Raw genomic sequence first — 17,275 nt, 5'->3', positions numbered from 1 at the left:
ATGTCATGGTGACCCTGTGGAACACGAAAGCAGAGAAATCCTGTTCAGCTCTTCTCTGACAGTCAGGGACCCCTGACTCCAGGGCAAAAGAGAACCAGGAACCACAAAGATGCACTGCCTAGGGTCCAGAAGTTCTACTGCCATTTCTCCCAGGTGACTTCTCATCGTTCCTTTGTTTTTACGTGATCTGCTTCTATTTTCAGCCACTGGTCCTGTCACACAGTCCTCAAGATGGATGTTTCTGCAAGCTTTGGACACAGTTTCTACTGTCCCCCTCAATAACAGAGCTCTTTGTGGCAAAGGCTTTATTTGAATAACTTTGCAAACACCTTCATGCACAAAGAGCACCTTGCTCTCTTAGGCAGAGAATGAAGCTCTGAGTTCTAGGGGGGTTGTTTATAAAATTTTTTAACCCCAGCACAGAGTCAAGAAAGCATTTTTGTATCACAACCTAATACACAGAACACATGTAAAACAAGAGTTACCTAATTCTGTGCCATGCATTCTAATATTTTCTGTTCTGTTTCTTAAGCCACCGGCCAGAACTAATTTGATTTGATGACACACTAATGCATGGGAACAGGTAGTCTATAAAAGCACTGTATTGACAGAGTGTGGCAATGGACCAAGGGCCCCAAAACTGTGTTATTGACATTAGAACCAAAGCCCAGACCCCCACAAAACCTCTAAATAATATAACCATTTTCTAAGAATGGCATTAATAAGAGTTAATACATAATGGATGAGATTAGCTAAATGTAGAAATTAATTCAAGAAAATGTAGGGCTGCGGGGATTTGAAAGTCCAATCAAGGTGTCCAGGAAGTGCGGGGTGACAGAAATCTTACTGGATTATACTTCTAATAGGAAAATTTGAGACCACACAGTTTTATTTTGCCTGTCTGAGGAAATCCTGTCGATAGTAGGAACAGACTATATTGGTTTTATAAGTAAGGAGTCAAAATACAAGGACTTTTTAGTGGGTCCCCCATCCAGGGCCCCTGAACACAAATATCCAGTCTGTCCGGCAGCTTAGGGACTAGAGGGAAATGCATGGAGCATCAGGCTCACAGCTCAATGACCCCTACCCCCTTTCTCTTCATTTGGATCCACCATACAACTTGTGATTTAAACATTAGTTTCCCAAACATGTTTTCCTAAAGTGATAAGAACACATTATCTCTGTGTTCTTAGACTCTGTGTTCTGTGTTCAGAATATCTCTGCTTGCCAGTTATGTTTTTTATTGTAAATTAATAGATCAGGATCTTGATGAATATGTATCGGTCTTGTGGGTTCGGTTACATGATCCTTTCTGTTCTGAATAAAATATCAAGGTCGTGCAAGGCAAAGAGCCAGATCTAGCACAGAGCAACCCAAGCTCTCGAGAGACAGCTTGCCTGCGTAGCCAGCCAGTCTCTCTCAAAGAAATCCCTGTCTCAACTCTATCACTCTACCTATAGCAAGTTATTCAGAGGTTGATAAAAGACAAACCAAATAATAACATATTGGTTTTGTAGACACAGGCGTTGACTTAGCATTCCTTCAGCCAGCTGGAGCAAAGGAATATTATTGAAACCCTGTCAAATTCGCTTTCCCACACCAGGGCTGTGTGTGGTCCAAATGTCCACAGACTAATGTTAATGTTTTTAATAGAAGACTAAACAATTTTTGTCAGGGTTCTGGTTGGGCCATATCATGTCTTTGTATTTAAAATCATCTGCTTGGTCTGGCTTCTTTACGCTCCTCAGTGTTGCGCATTCACTCCACACACGTTTTGTGACCACCCAGGTTCGGAAGTCACAAAAGGGATAAGGGCTCTGTAAGGGAAGTCAAAGACTGAAACAGAAGGATAATGATAAATCAGTGTGAGAAATAGTGTTATATGCACAACTGAGTCATGGCATCATATAGGAGCAAGTCAAGAGAGGAAAGTGAAAGATTTCACAGGGAGACATTTGAGGTGAATCGTGAGGGAGAATTGGAGATAAAGAGGCTGACCAATGGAGGATCTAGGAAGAGAGAATATACACAGGAGTTTGGACTGACTTGATTGTAATGGCTCGCGTGAGTTTAAAGAGGACATTTTTGCTGTTGCAGATTTGCTTTATTTTTAAAGAGAAAGTATAACCACCAGATTTTCACTTTCTAGACAACTCTGGCAGAACTCGAGCGTGGTCTGGAATAGGTGGCAATAGTAGATGCAAAGTCTAGTAAGCTTGCTTAGTATCTCCAACACTGGATTTGCTGGGGAGTATTTAGAAACTAACGCATACACACCAGACTATTAGACTAGTCTTGTTTTGTTTTCTTACAGAAATGGAATTAAAGCTAATGTGAACACGTGCTGCACAAAATATAGTTTTCATGATGACCTGTATTGTTTTCCTTCACTTTCCAAAGCCGTCCAACAAAAGGATAGGATTGTTTTAGTAGGAAAGCGCTATCACCTTTAGGTAACTTTTCAAACACATTATTTGTCTCTTTTTATATAATCTTAAGATGTATGATTGTGTGAAAGGACACTCACTAAAAGTGGCGATGCCTGGCAACTTGCTGCTGTTTCCTAAATTATTGTGCATAGGGGGACCAGTCTCTAGGTGTCCAATTCCCTTTTCTGGATGAGTGAGGATTTAGAGTGCCAAGCACCCAGCCAGCAGGGATGGGGGATGCCAGGTGCCCAGGACTAGCACCAGGTATCAATGATGAGCAATGGAGATGTCAGCGAGGGCTGTGTGTAGAACTGGGATGGCTCTCAAGTCCAAAACACACGCCAGAGAAGTGTCCAGGTGTGTAGACAATAGGATGGAGGCAGGCAGAATGGTTCAAAGCCAACACTGTGAGGAAAGATCTGGTGTTCACCAACCAGTGAACAGTGGCAGTGACTCTTTCTCCCAGTTTTTTTGAGCTATAGTTCATATATATCACTGTATAAGCTTAAGGTATACAGCACAATGATTTCATTAACACATATTTTAAAATGATTACCATGATGAGGTTAGTCAGTCTCCATCATTTCATGTAGTTGCAATACAAAGAGAAAACAAAAATGGAAAAAAAATTCGTTATGATGAGAACTCTTAGTATTTATTCTCTTAACAACTTTAATATAGATATTTAAAAAGGATACCTGTATGTATATTTCTGTATATATAAAGATATATATGTGTGTGTTATGTATACTTTTATATGTATATACAGTGTTAACCATAGTCATCATGCTATATATTGCATCCCTAGAACCTACTCACCTCACAACTGGTCTTTTGTACCTTTTGACCACCTTTCAGTGGTAATTATGGGATGCAGTGACTAAAGACATATCCAGAAAGGGAAGTGCATTGAAATGATTTTCTTCCCTCTTAATTAAAAAGGATTAGTGGTTCTGCCAAATGCAGGTACTGAATATTGCTTTATAAATTCTTACATGATATCAGAAATAAGCAGAACATAGCAAATTTCTTTCTAAAGTCAAAGTTTGAGAGGACCTTCGGGCAAGGAAAAATCACATGTTTCCTAATATAAGGGCAGAGGGAGAGGGAGAGAGAATCTTAAGCAGACTCCATGCTGATCGCACAGCCCAAAGCCCAACATGGGGCTCAAGCTCATGACCCTGAGATCGCGACCAAGAGTGAGACGCTTAACCAACTGCACCACTCAGGCGTGCCAACTTTCTTGTAATTTTCCATGAGTCACTGATCCATATAAATATAAATTGAGTAAAATAATGTCGATTTTGTTATGCTGTCAGAACATGCTCACATTGCCCATTTTTGTTTAAGCTAGCATCTATTTGGTTACATGTTTATGTTTGCCTCCTTTCCAAAAGAACCAGAAGGTGACTTGTCCAGGGAGCAAATCTACACTGTTGACACACCATCTTCCTAAACTACAGAGTTAAGAAGTAGCATTGCCACATTTAAAATACATTTAAATAAAAATATGTATAGTTAAAAATAGACATACAAAATATAATTTAAAATAATAAGAAGGCAATCCCCTAACTTAATGCTTTCATGGACGCTACATGTAACTTCATGAAATACTTTCCACTTACACAGTCAGAATGAAAATTGTATAGTGTACAAGGTTGAAGTTGGACGATTTCATACATAAATGCAATAGTAATTAACTTGTTAAAAAAAAAACACTACATAGGGGTTGCCTGGGTGACTCAGTCATTAAGCATCTGCCTTCAGCTCAGGTCATGATCCCAGGGTCCTGGGATCGAGCCCCACATCAGGCTCCTTGCTCAGTGGGGAGCCTGCTTCTCCTTCTCCCACTCCCCCTGCTGTATTCCCTCTCTCACTGTGTCTCTCTCTGTCAAATAAATAAATAAAATCTTAAAAAAAAAAACTACATAAACTTAAAAGCCAGAAAAATCAATGAAACAAAAGACCTGTGTAGAAGTTCCCTGATGACTACTTTACGTAAGAGTAAACTCGGGAAATAGAAATTACTTCACTGTTTTCCAGAAGTTGTAAATGAAAAAGATACTTCTAATAAGTATCATATCATTATTTTTTATTTCGGTTCCATGTTGTTCCTTCTATGCTATATTTCCTACTACTGTATGGATATGTCACCACACACCCAGTTAGCAACTGAGCATGTGCAGGGCGCATGACAGAATTACAGCCAGTGTAGGCTCCTGTGACTGACTGCTCTCTGCAGTTTCACTCACAGAAGGGGCTTAAAGCACTCCACAGATTCAAAATAATGATGAAAATAAATGGATGAGCTTTTGAAAACACAGAAATAAGAAGGTAGTTATTTGTACTGTGCATATTCTCATAGATGAGGCTATTTGAAAACCTACAAACATTACATTTTATTCAAGATTGTATTGGTGTTTTTTTTTTTTAAAGAGTTTTATTTATTTACTTGACAGAGCTCACAAGTAGGCAGAGAGGCAGGCAGGGGTGGGGGGGGGGGGAAGCAGGTTCCCCGCTGAGCAGAGAGTCCGATGCGGGGCTCGATCCCAGGACCCTGAGATCATGACCTGAGCCGAAGGCAGAGGCTTAACCCACTGAGCCACTCAGGCACTCCTGTATTGGTGTTTTAATATAAAAACATCTCCTCTCTATTTCCAGTTCATCAAAAGAGCATGGAAATTGAGATTTCATTTTTAAGTGCTGATGTTATTATAATATTATAATGATTATTTTTACCTGTATGGCTTACATAAGAAGGGAATGCTTACAAAGACTTTCCTTACACCAAGACTTTTTCTTTTAAGATTTTATTTATTTAATTGTCAGAGAGAGAGAGAGAAGAGCACAAGCAGAGGTAGAAGCAGGCAGAGGGAGAAGCAGACTCCCAGGTGAGCAAGAAGCCTGATGCGGGACTCTACCCTAGACCCTGGGATCATAACCTGAAGGAAGACGCTTAACTGACTGAGCCACCCACGTGTCCCTACACCAAGACTTAAAAGCCGCTTGAGATCACTATAACCAGATTAGTGAGGTCATGTCAGTTAATTATCACAAGGTTGAGGAGCAGAGGCATGTTCTTTAAATTAAAGGACTTTAAATAAAAGATCTGTTCTCTAGCACATAATATCTAGTAAATTTAAGAAACATTAATAGTGTTAAAGTTTCAAGTTACTAATCTTTGTATCTATTAAAGAAAAACTATCTGGGCGCCTGGGTGGCTCAGTGGGTTAAAGCCTCTGCCTTCAGCTCAGGTCATGGTCCCAAGGTCCTGGGATCGAGCCCCACATTGGGCTCTCTGCTCCGCAGGGAGCCTGCTTCCTCCTCTCTCTTTCTGCCTGCCTCTCTGCCTACTTGTGATCTCTGTCTGTCAAATAAATAAATAAAATCTTTAAAAAAAAAAAAAAAGAAAAGAAAAACTTTCAAGATTACAGGAAACATTTTGCCATTCTTAGTAAACCTATGTTGGACAGAAGCTCAGCTTTATTATGACAAGATAAAGAATAATCATAAAATTAACTTAAATATTATGATAAATGACATATAAGTATTTTCTACCCTTTCTTATCCTTTCTTAATAAAGGGCAATGACTTAAATCAGTGTTTTGAATTTTCTAAAGTCCCTGTATTAATAGTTTCTTTACTTACATTTTTTATTAAGTGACGCTGAAATTATTGCAACTCTAATTTTAAACCAAGCTGAATGAAAGAATCTAAGACTTATAATGATTTATTTCTCCATTAGCAACGTTTTTTTTTCTTTAGTCATAAAAATTCAATTGAAAGGGGCATAGTAATGCAGCCATTCTTATCTTTTTTTGATGAGTGAATAAATTTGTATAACCTTTTGAAAAGGCAATTATTTGAATACATCAAGAGCCTTATATTAGTTATCTATTGTTACATTAAAAATTACCAAAAAAAAAAAAAACCCCACAACAGCAGACATTTTCATCTTACAGATTCTGTGGCTTAGGAATTCAGGAGTAGCTTATCTTGGTAGCTCCAGCTGGGTCTTTCATGACGTTGAAGTCAATATGTTGGCTAGGGCTGCATTCATGTACAGGCTTGTCTAGGGCTACAGGGTGTTTCCAAAAGGACTTCCTTGCCTGCTGTGGAACGGAGTGTCTGGAGCAGCCTGTTAGCAGATGTCCCCACATGGACCTCTCCGCAGAGGTGCTTGACAACCATCGTCACAACACATCAGTTGGCTTCCCCAGGGACAAGTATGCCAAGAGAAAGCAAGCAAGAAGTCACTGGCCGGTTCCAACATAGCCTCCAAAGTCACACCCATCATTTCTGCCCTACTCTATGCATTAGAAGTGAGTCACTCTGAAGCCCAAAATATTTTATATGTTAATTAATTGAATTTAAATTTTTAAAATGTTAAAAAGAAAAAAAAGTGAGTCACTAAGTTCATCTCATTCTCAAGAGGAGGGGAATTAAGAGCCATCTCTTGAAGAAATGAGTAATCAAAGAAATTTTAGATATATTTTTAAACCACAGCAAGCTTTAAAGTATTTTGGAAAGTTATCCAACATACACACACACACACGCACACACACACACTTTCATGCTATTGTTCATTGCAGTGGTATTTACAAAACAGAATTGTAAAAACCTGCCATATCCAATGGTCTAGAAAATGCTGAGTAAAACAAGACATCTACATGTTACATAGCAACTTCAAATAATGTTTTCCAAGAGTATTTAACAGCATGTGCAAAGACTTCTTAAATTATAACATTAAATGGGGAAAGCATTATGTGGAAAACATAAACAGAAAAATATTTAGAAGAAATAAATCAAAATGTTAAAACCAGTTGCCTTTGGGTATTAGAGTCTAGTGTTAGTATTCTCCTCTCTCCAATTTTCAGGATTTTCACATAAAAAGCATCCAGGTTTCTCTATTCCCAACTTACAGTGTACTTGCATGTAATCTGTATACAATGCTCTTTTTTTTTTAAGATTTTTATTTATTTATTTGACAGAGAAAGACACAGCAAGAGAGGGAACACAAGCAGCAGGAGAGGGAGAGGGAAAAGCAGGCGTCCTGCCCAGCAGGGTGCCCGATGCAGGGCTCCATCCCAGGACCCTGGGATCATGACCTGAGCTGAAGGCAAACATTTAATGGCTGAGCCACCCGGGAGCCCTTACAATGCTCTTTTAAAACCTACTAGTATGTTTATTAAACAATTTCCTAACTTTTAAAAAAAGATTTATTTTTTCATTTGACGGGGGGGGGGGGGGGGGGGGAGAGCACAAGAAGGGGGGGGGGGAGAGGGAGAGGGAGAAGCAGGCTCCCTGTTGAGTCACTGAGCAGGGAGCCCGCATCGGGCTCCCCCAGGACCCTGGGATCATGACCTGAGCCAAAGGCAGATGCTTAACTGACTGAGCTACCCAGATGCCCCTCCTAACTTTTAACAGGAGAATGTCTTCACTCCTTCCAAAATTATCAAAATAGTGATTTTTTTCATCATAAAATCTCAATCTGAAAGACACAACAAAATAGACATTCCTGTTCATTGCTGATAGTGGGGAGATTGCCTACATCCCCTTCCACAAGGGATCTTGTTATGTTCAGATGAGGTGCTGGGACAAGACAAGGTATGTGCAATGGAGTCCAGGCCTCAGTTGAAGCCAGGTGGATAGCTGACTCCAGACAGGGATTCATAAGAGAGGCCCCTTGCAGATCTGTTTTGTAGAAAATCCTTAGGTGAGTGGCTCAGAGAAGGCTATACGTGAGTTGCAATGTGAGTTCGTATGAGCTGTGTTGGTACAGAGGCCTGCTTCCAGTCCAGGGATTTAGGTCAGACCCACCCTCGCTTCTTCTGTTCCTTACACTCAGCCTCCATCCATCCCATTCCATCCGTGTTCCCATCACAGACGATTGTAACAGATACTTTATGTGCTCCACCAAGATATGGAATCCTCCTTACTGCTCTGAGCATCCATCCCCCAGCCTCTGGGTGCTTTTGCAAAAGCTGGTGCCTGCACCTTTCTTCAGTGATTTCTTTCGAGCTACTGTTCCGGACTGTTCCGGCTGCCAACACAGGCAGCTGAAAATGTTCGAGAGTTCACATCTGATCCTCTCGTACCAAACTCTTGCCCCCAACACACACGTGCACTCACACATACACACACATACAGAGCAGTCTTTAGCCAATGACTGATGGAAGTAGGAGTTTGAATGCCTAGCTCCCTTGTCACCAAGCCAGGACAATCTTGAGGTATAATTTATGCTTACAGCTTCTCTGGGGGATCAGTCTGAGGCTGGGACTTGGTCTGAAATACCACTGGATTGGTGTCTTTCCTTCCCTATCCTACTTCCCCACAGGCTTTCCAATTCTCCTGGGAACTCTTTCTTAATGAACCCTTTGTATAAACCAGGAGAAACAGAGAAACCGAGAAAGCTAAGCATTCCAAAAATAAGGGAGTGTCAGCAGAGTTGGGTGCTACTGAGGTCACACAAGGCAAGAATGGAGAACTGGCCACTGAATTTGCTCCACTGAAGTCATGGGTGCCCCTGACAAGTGTTTAATGTTAACGGGGGCTGTGAGGGAGGGAGCTGACTAAGGAATGAGTAGCACAAAGGAAGAGGAGAAAGCTGTCATGTTTGGCCATGAACAGACGCAGAATAAAAGGAGAGTGGCTTGAAAGGAATTTGGGACAAGGAGAATCTTTGTAAGAACATGTTTATATAGTGATAGGAAAGATTCAGTAGAGAAAGAGCAATAGATAGTGTATGAGAGAAAGAGAAAACAGAAAGAACAGAGTATGAATGGGCAAGGAAGGATAGGATAGAGATCTCCCAAAATGTACTTATGCTTCCACAAAGGCCCCAGTTCTTAAAACCTAATGCTTGTTGTCCTGCCCAGCAACCCACCTCTGACCCTTTCCCAGGGAAAGGAAATGCATTCATTTTTCACCATGACTCACCCCTCCTCAAACAACAGATTGAAAGATTTCCTGCTAAAGCTCACATAAAAACCATAATAAACCTCCTTGCAATTACTTGGTTCTCATGCCGTGCATGGTCTTGAATAATGGTCAGGGTTGGTAGAGGAAGGAACTTGATTTTTTTTTTTTAAGATTTTATTTATTTATTAGAGAGAGAGAGAGAGAGCATGAGCACAGGCAGACAGAGTGGTAGGCAGAGGCAGAGAGAGAAGCAAGTTCCCCACTGAGCAAGGAGCCTGATGTGGGACTTGATCCCAGGACGCTGGGATCATGACCTGAGCCGAAGGCAGCCGCTTAACCAACTAAGCCACCCAGGCGTCCCAGGAACTTGATTTTTAAAAGCAAAACTCCTCCTCCCTTGCCTTCTGTGGACTTCTGTGACCTCTGTGGAAGTAAGCTGCTCAAATCTTTCAAGAGAGAACTTGCTGTAAGGAATGTGGTTAGTTGACTACCTTCAGGTGCTACATCTTTGAGATCCATCTCAGGATTCACACGTAGGCCAGGCTTTTCCCAGGTTGCTCCCAACCAATGACTGAGCACATCAGGGCGAATAGAGCCAAGGCTTCCTGGCCAGCACAGGACTCCTCTCACCGGCAGTCTTCACTCTCAAGTTCCCTACCAGCCTGATCTAGACTTTCTCAGTGCTGCATTGCAATCTCAGGTTCTTTCTCCAGATCCTCCTTTCTACACCCTCTCCTTCTGCAGGTGTCACACGTGCAGCATGGTCTGAAGAGTTTAATTTGTCCTGTGACCTCTGCCCTTTCTCTTCCTCAGGTATTTCCAGCACCAAAACTCTTGCATTTCTCATTCTGTCTTGGTGTATGCTTCCTGCGGGACCCAAACTGACACCTATTCCTCTTCCTTTCGATATCAACATAGGTCCCAAGATTAGGATTGTGTCTAGCTCACCATTTTGATGATTTTTCATAAATTGCACTTCAGCCAAAGACTTGGCATCTGTAGAAATATTAAATCAAATTTTTGTACTTTCAAGAAGTAGATGATTAATAAATTGTTGTTATTATTGATAGCTATGCTCATTTTATAAATGATTATTATAACCTCCAAAGAATCTGGCATCAACTCATATCTGTCTGTTCCCTATTGGGTAAGCATAGTTCAATAGATTGTTATTCTTGTTTGCTCTTTTCCAACAAAGAAATCACAGTGTTCGGTTGCCAAATGAATAGACCGGAATAATGTCATGATACAAACAGAGCAAAGAATGCCACCCAGGAATTCTCTACCCATAGGGTTCTTGGCTACAAGCAAAAATTAACTTAAGCAATAGACAATTTTTCTACATGATATAGGGTAGTGGGAAGGAGACTGACAGGGTACCAGAGACCATGGCACAGGCTTGGGAATGGATTGAAAAAAAACAAGGGAGCTCTGAGGATCAAGATGCTGGGAATGTAAATACTCAGCAATCATTTCATGGTGGAAAATCCTGGACTGTACTATACTAGCATTTTGGCCCTTGATGCAAAAAGTCACCTTCAACCACCTCTGATACCCGTGTGTCCAACAGGTTCGGCTCACGTCAAACAGCTGCCATGTAGCTGCACCAGGGAAAGTGAGAGAAGAGGTCCAGGAAGTTCACCTTGCGGGAGGGTGGGGGGGCATGGGGGCGGGGCACAGACACTATTTCTACCAGGGCTACGAATAAAGGGGAGAAGGAATTCCTTCTGAGGAAATTAAGGTGGTATTATACATGTACTAAATGCAGGGAAGATGAAAATTAAGCAGGCAAATTCCAGCACACATTCCTAGATCCCAAACCAGCCCTTTTCCATCACCTGAAGGCATGGGAAGTTTATTCAAAGGAAATAAGAGAGCAGTGGTTCTCAACTTTGGCTGATGGAAGAATCATCTGGGGAGCTTTTACGAATCCTAATGCTCAGGTCAAAACCCAAACCAATTAAATAAGAGTTTGGGGGGTGGGACCCAAGCATCAGTACCTTGTAAAGCTCCCCAGATGATTCTAATGTGCAGCCAAGGTTGAGAACAACCCTATTAGTAGAAAGCCCAATACACAAAACAGACAATGCAGCCGTGCCCCAGTTGGGCAGGAGATTGGCACTGTTCCCGTCCCACTGGTCCCTGAGGCACCTCTGAGGAAACCTTCTATACTAGCACTTAAGATGGGTTGTAATTGTACATTTGTTGACTCCCTATTATCCTACCCCAAATCCACTCTGTCAGTTTGGCTCAAGCTTCAAGAGATAATCAGAATCTGACTATCTCCCCCGCCACAGGTCTGGCCCATGCCAACATCCGGTCCTCCTTGGACGCTATGACAGCTTCCTAATGGGTCTTCCTGCTTCTACCCTTGCCCCCCACGATCTGCTGTCAACACAGCAATGCGAGTGATGCTTGTATCACACAAACCAGAGCGTGGCCCTCCTCTGCCCAAAACCGTGAGGGGGCTCCCATTTTGCTCAGAGTAAAGGCCAAAACCTCTGAGCGCTACACCAGTGGTCAGCACATTTTTTAGTAAATATTTCATGCTGTGTAGGCCATATGGTCTCTGTCACAACCACTCAACTCTGCCGTGGTAGCCAGAAAGCAGCCCTAGATGATGTGTAAATGAACAAGCATGGCCATGTGCCAAGAAGACAATGTACAAAAACAAGCAGAGGGACTGGATTTGGTCTCCAGGCTGCTACGGGCCAACCCCTGCTGTACAAATCAGACCCCGATGCAGTTTTGGCCTGATACCTTCGTGTCCTCCTCCTTGCTCTCTCCTTTCCAGTCACACCAACTCCCTGAAGATGCTGGAATGCTCCAGACACTCTGCTGCCTTAGCGAGTGGGTTCTATGTCCCCTCTGTCCTCGAAGCTTTTCCTTTGGCCACCTGTCCCCTTGTTCAAAACTTTGTACAAATCCTACCTTCTCAATCCAGCCCATTGGGACACCCTATTTAATTGAGCACCTTCTTCCCCACCTCCATCCCCATGGCACCCTACCTCACCTTTACTCTTTCCCCTTCTAATTTCCTTCTCTGATTTTCTTTCCATAGTACCTCTCACTCTTAAGTATAGTTTACAATTCATTAAACCATTTACTGTCAATTCAGAATGTAAGCTGCCCAAGTGTGGAGTATCTGTCAGGGTTCAATCAGAGCAGCAGAACCACTATGAGAAATGGGATCTATTGTATGGATTAGTTGGTTGGCAGTTATGAGAGCAGGTGGGGCAAGCTGAGCGGGCTACTGCCTCTACTTCTGCCTGGAGCCTGAAGTCACCACGAGTCAATGATTCAGGAAGGAATCCTGGATGTGCACGAGCACAGGAACAGCGTGGAATTCACAAGGACAAATACAAACAAACTGGAACCTATGACTGTCACTCACTGACTCAAACTCAGTGCTGGGGGAATCTGCAGTAGAGTTGGGCCCATTTGCCATAAGCAGCACACGCTGGGCTCAGGCCACAAAGAAGCAGGAGCTTCCCAGCAGGACCCGAAGATCACCCAATAGCCCGCTAGGAAGGCCATCCCACAGATCAGCTCCAACATGCTCGAGCTCCAGCGGTGCCTGGCGCCCTGCACTGACCTTCAGAGGCTCATGGCTGCAGCTTTGCTCCTGCCTTTTATATCTTATGCAGATCTCTCCTATGGCCATGCCTGACCCAGAGCCCTACAGAGAGGAAATTCTGGGAAACGCAGTTCCAGCTTAGATAAGTTGGCACATTATAAAGCCACCACAGGCAGGAATAATATTGTCTGTTTGTTTTACTGATGAATCAGAATCCCAAGGACTTAAAACACTGGCTGGCACATTATAGGTGCTTAAAAAACAGTGGGTGAATGGATGAAGGATACTTTGATGGTTATTTGATTCATGCCAGTCCTCTACTAGTATGTACGTTCATGAGAATAGACAGCACCTGTTTTACGCCCACCATTGTAACATCAGCACCTAGCACACGTTCACTCTCAGTGCCGGCTGCCATTCCAAGAAACACTTCCCAGTAGCCAAAAGAGATACCTGATGATATCTCTGCAAGAATGCCAAAGGGTAGCCAACACAGACCCATGGCAACATTTCCTAAAGTCCTTTCTCCAAATTCCAAAGACACCCCAAGGCTTTGGCCTCCCTTCCTCAGCTCACAATGCACCCCCCCAAATTACTCCCTCACCACTCTTCCCCACACACACTTCACCTTCTTACATGGATCCTTCTCTCCCTCACCTTTCAACGTAAATCTCCTTATTCCCTAACACTCCAACCACCACCAAGCACCTAGCACACATCAGAAGACCACAGTGAGCTGGCAGATTCACTCTCCCTTAGATTTTATATATGTGTGAGTGTATACATACGTGTGCATGTAATTGTAATCTGTTTATTACATACTATTAATATATATTAAATATATTTTATTTTCTCCCTCCTACTGAATGAATGAACAAAGAAACGAACAAAGCAAGTGAATGAGTGAATTGGAAAACCAGTGATCTAAACTATTTTTCTTCCTTTTAGCAGCTCTGCAATTGCAGGACCTCTTTCCTGACAGTAGGACTGGGAACACATGACAAATTAAGTCCTTTGGATATTCATGTGATAAAATCAAACCAAGTGATATTTCAAAGATATATAGATAGATAGATAGATAGATGAAATATACATATTATATATGTATACATATTATATATATAGTATGAACACATAGTGGATGGAAATATTTTGAAAACTATTGGATCATAACATTAAAAGTAGAAGAAATCAAGATTATTGAGAAAATTATACAGATATTAGGAGATATGAATTTGTCATTTAAAATATTTTGTAAAGACGGTTTATTTCATGCTTTTATGCTTATATTATCTATTAAGTAATAGTAATAAAGTCAAAGTTATTGACTTCATAAAAAGTTACTGACTTTCACAAAAAGAAATAGGCAATATAAAAATATTTTTTTGACTTTGAAACACTACATTTATGTAAATATATACATATATGCATATATACAAACATACATGCAAGATATATATATATATATATATATATATATATATATATATATATACACGTGTGTGTGTGTGTATAATGTTTATATTCAGGAAGAGTGCTCTAAAATTTACCCCTGATAACTCACAAAGTGATAATCCTCAGGCAAAAATAATCCAGCTTTAGCCTTCTCCAAACAGAGAATTAAATGTTCTCTGGATATAATAAACAACAGAGGACAAAGAAGAGGGCTGTGCATCTCTGGCACATTTCAAGCAGAGCAAAGAAATTCCCAGGAAATCCCCAACCCACTGCCACATTTATTGTGAGCCAGGGTCAAATCAGGAGGGAGGTGAGTCGTGCACCCTTAATACCTCTTGAAGCTTTGTTCCTAGAACAAAGATAAAGACTTGCCCTAGACTTCACCCCCAAATCAGGGAACAACTTCAGATTATCTAAAAGATCCAATATGTATGAATAATGATAAAGCCAAGGGGTTTGCGAGCAATTGATTCGGGAATCAGTCATCTCCAGAATAAGCTTCCCTGTCTTCCCTGAGACAGACTATGCAAATAGTCTTCACTAGTTTTCCCTCACTCTAGAGTGGCTAGAATCAGACAGCTTTGGTGTTGCTTATAACACAAACCACTGTGAATTGGTGGATGAGGTCCCTGCAGTCTCAAAATGGACTGTTTCTCCCTGAGGAAAGAGCAGTGCTCAGCAATGAGTGAGCTACTGTCACAGACACCTGTAAAGGCCAACAATGGCTCATTGTTGAGTGGTCATCTTAAAAGAACCATGTTATGAATCAATCTGCAACCAATTCTCTAAAAATGAAAGCCCTGACTAACCTAGTTCAATGAATCATAGAAATCCAGAGGAACAATGTGAAAAATTAAGAAAGAGTGAATCACCCTAATAGAGAACAGAGGTGAGAGGAGAATGTGGTATGATTGAGTCAAATTTCATGGCTGAATTTTGAGTGAGAAACCAAGGAAGACACATTATGCTCCCATTATTGACAGGGGAACACTGGTTTGTTTTCTTTTTTTTAAGTCTGATCTTATTTATTTGTAACTCTAGAAAAATTTCATTTTTGACTGGCCTCAGACTTAGAGGTAGAAGCTCTCAGGGAAGACAGCCTCTGTCCCTCGGTATTCTGTTGCTGGCGTTTTCCTTGGGTCTCCTTCCTTCTCTTGACCGGAAGTTTAGCCTGTCCTGCAGCCTCTTCCTTGTCTTACTTCATGAGCTGTTTCTTCAGAGCAATACGCTGACGTTTCTGTCGGAGGGCACATGGAGTAACAAGGTGCTGAGTCTTGGTGCTTTGGTTCTAGGTTTCTTAGCTTCTTTATCCAAGGACTTTCTCACAATATGCAGGTGGACATCATCTTCTTCTTTTTTTTTTTAATATTTTATTTATTTATCTGTCAGAGAGAGATATAGAGAGAGAGCACAAGCAGGCAGAGTGGCAGGCAGAGGCAGAGAGAGAAACATGCTCCCTGCTGAGCAAGGAGCCTGATGTGGGACTTGATCCCTGGACTCTGGGATCATGACCTGAGCCAAAGGCAGCAGCTTAACCAACTGAGCCACCCAGGTGTCCCGGACATCATCTTCTTGAGAGAGACTGAAAATCCTGTGGATCCTGCTAGCTCCTTTGCATGCCAAGTGACGAGGCACAGCAGTAAGCCCAGGAATGTCCTTCTCCCCCTTTTATTTTACAATGACCAAGCTGGGATCACTGAGATTGCATCCACAATGCGACCCTGAGCAGGTTTGCACTTTCTCTCTCCAGTCAGTCTTCCTTGGTCTGTAGCGCAAATGCCCCTCACTCAGCAGCAGGGGGACACGGCCATGGGTCAGGGCAGCCTGCTTCATGGTGAAGGCTTGTCATCGCCACCACGGATTCGGACCACGTCACCCTTCCCTTCTTCACCCACAGCAGCAGAAGCAGCTTCTGTGGCCTTATGCTTCTCATAAAAGGTACAAAGTTTGCATTCATCATCCATTTCAATGAGTTTCTGGCAGCAAGTCGCTGGGAAAAAGATGTTCAGCTCCATCGTGAAGCAGCCTACCACCTTCCAGGAGCCACAAAAAAGAGAAGGAGCATTGGGTTTTTTTGTTTTGTTTTGTTTTGTTTTGTTTTTAAAGATTTTATTTATTTATCTGACAGAGAGAGATCACAAGTAGGCAGAGAGGCAGACAGAGAGAGAGTGGGAAGCAGGCTCCCCGCTGAGCAAAGAGCCCTATGTGGGGCTTGATCCCAGGACCCTGGGACCGTGACCTGAGCTGAAGGCAGAGGCTTAACCCATTGAGCCACCTAGATGCCCCAGGAGCATTGTTTTTAAATGGTGAGAGGTACCTGTCTGCTCTGACATTGCTCAACACTTCCTAGATGCATGACCTAAGTTATTCACTCAGAGAATGTGAGCAAGTCCCTTTGACCTTATAATAATAATAATCATTTGGAAATAATGAACTTGACTTTCACTTTGAAATAAGGCATTAAAAGAACAGAAAGTTCCACTACTCACTCTCCTGTGTTTTCTACTTTACACAAGAGAAGGAGGAGATGACTCAGCTTCCTCCAAGTTCTAGCCATCTCCATTTCTTCAACTTACTTCTACATACACGGTAAAAATCCTATACTCATTCAGCAAATACTTATAGAGCATGTACTCTGTGTCAAATACTTTGGACAAACATACATAACCTATTCTGCCAAATTATTATTAAATGTATTTTTTTCCAATTGTGTTTCTGACATTTTTATTTGGCTTAAAAGTATATTTGCAACAATTCTTTAAATTTAACTTAAGGATATCTTGCATTTAGAGCAAACCATTTTGCACAATAATCTTCCCATTCCTAAGTTTCCTATCTTTAGGTCAGCTAAAGTTCAACTTTGAGTCATTTATTTAGGCAACTTTCTTTG

General features: G+C 41.7%; 1 pseudogene; it reads right to left on the bottom strand.

The window, feature by feature from the left end:
* Window positions 1-15,433: 15,433 nt before the first annotated feature.
* Window positions 15,434-16,400, bottom strand: LOC111155152 (annotated as a pseudogene).
* Window positions 16,401-17,275: the final 875 nt, after the last annotated feature.

Source organism: Enhydra lutris, unplaced genomic scaffold (genome assembly GCF_002288905.1).
Source record: "Enhydra lutris kenyoni isolate GAN:26980312 unplaced genomic scaffold, ASM228890v2 scaffoldscaffold39, whole genome shotgun sequence".
NCBI classification, from domain to species: Eukaryota; Metazoa; Chordata; class Mammalia; order Carnivora; family Mustelidae; genus Enhydra; species Enhydra lutris.
This window is presented reverse-complemented; position numbering and strand designations above follow the sequence as displayed.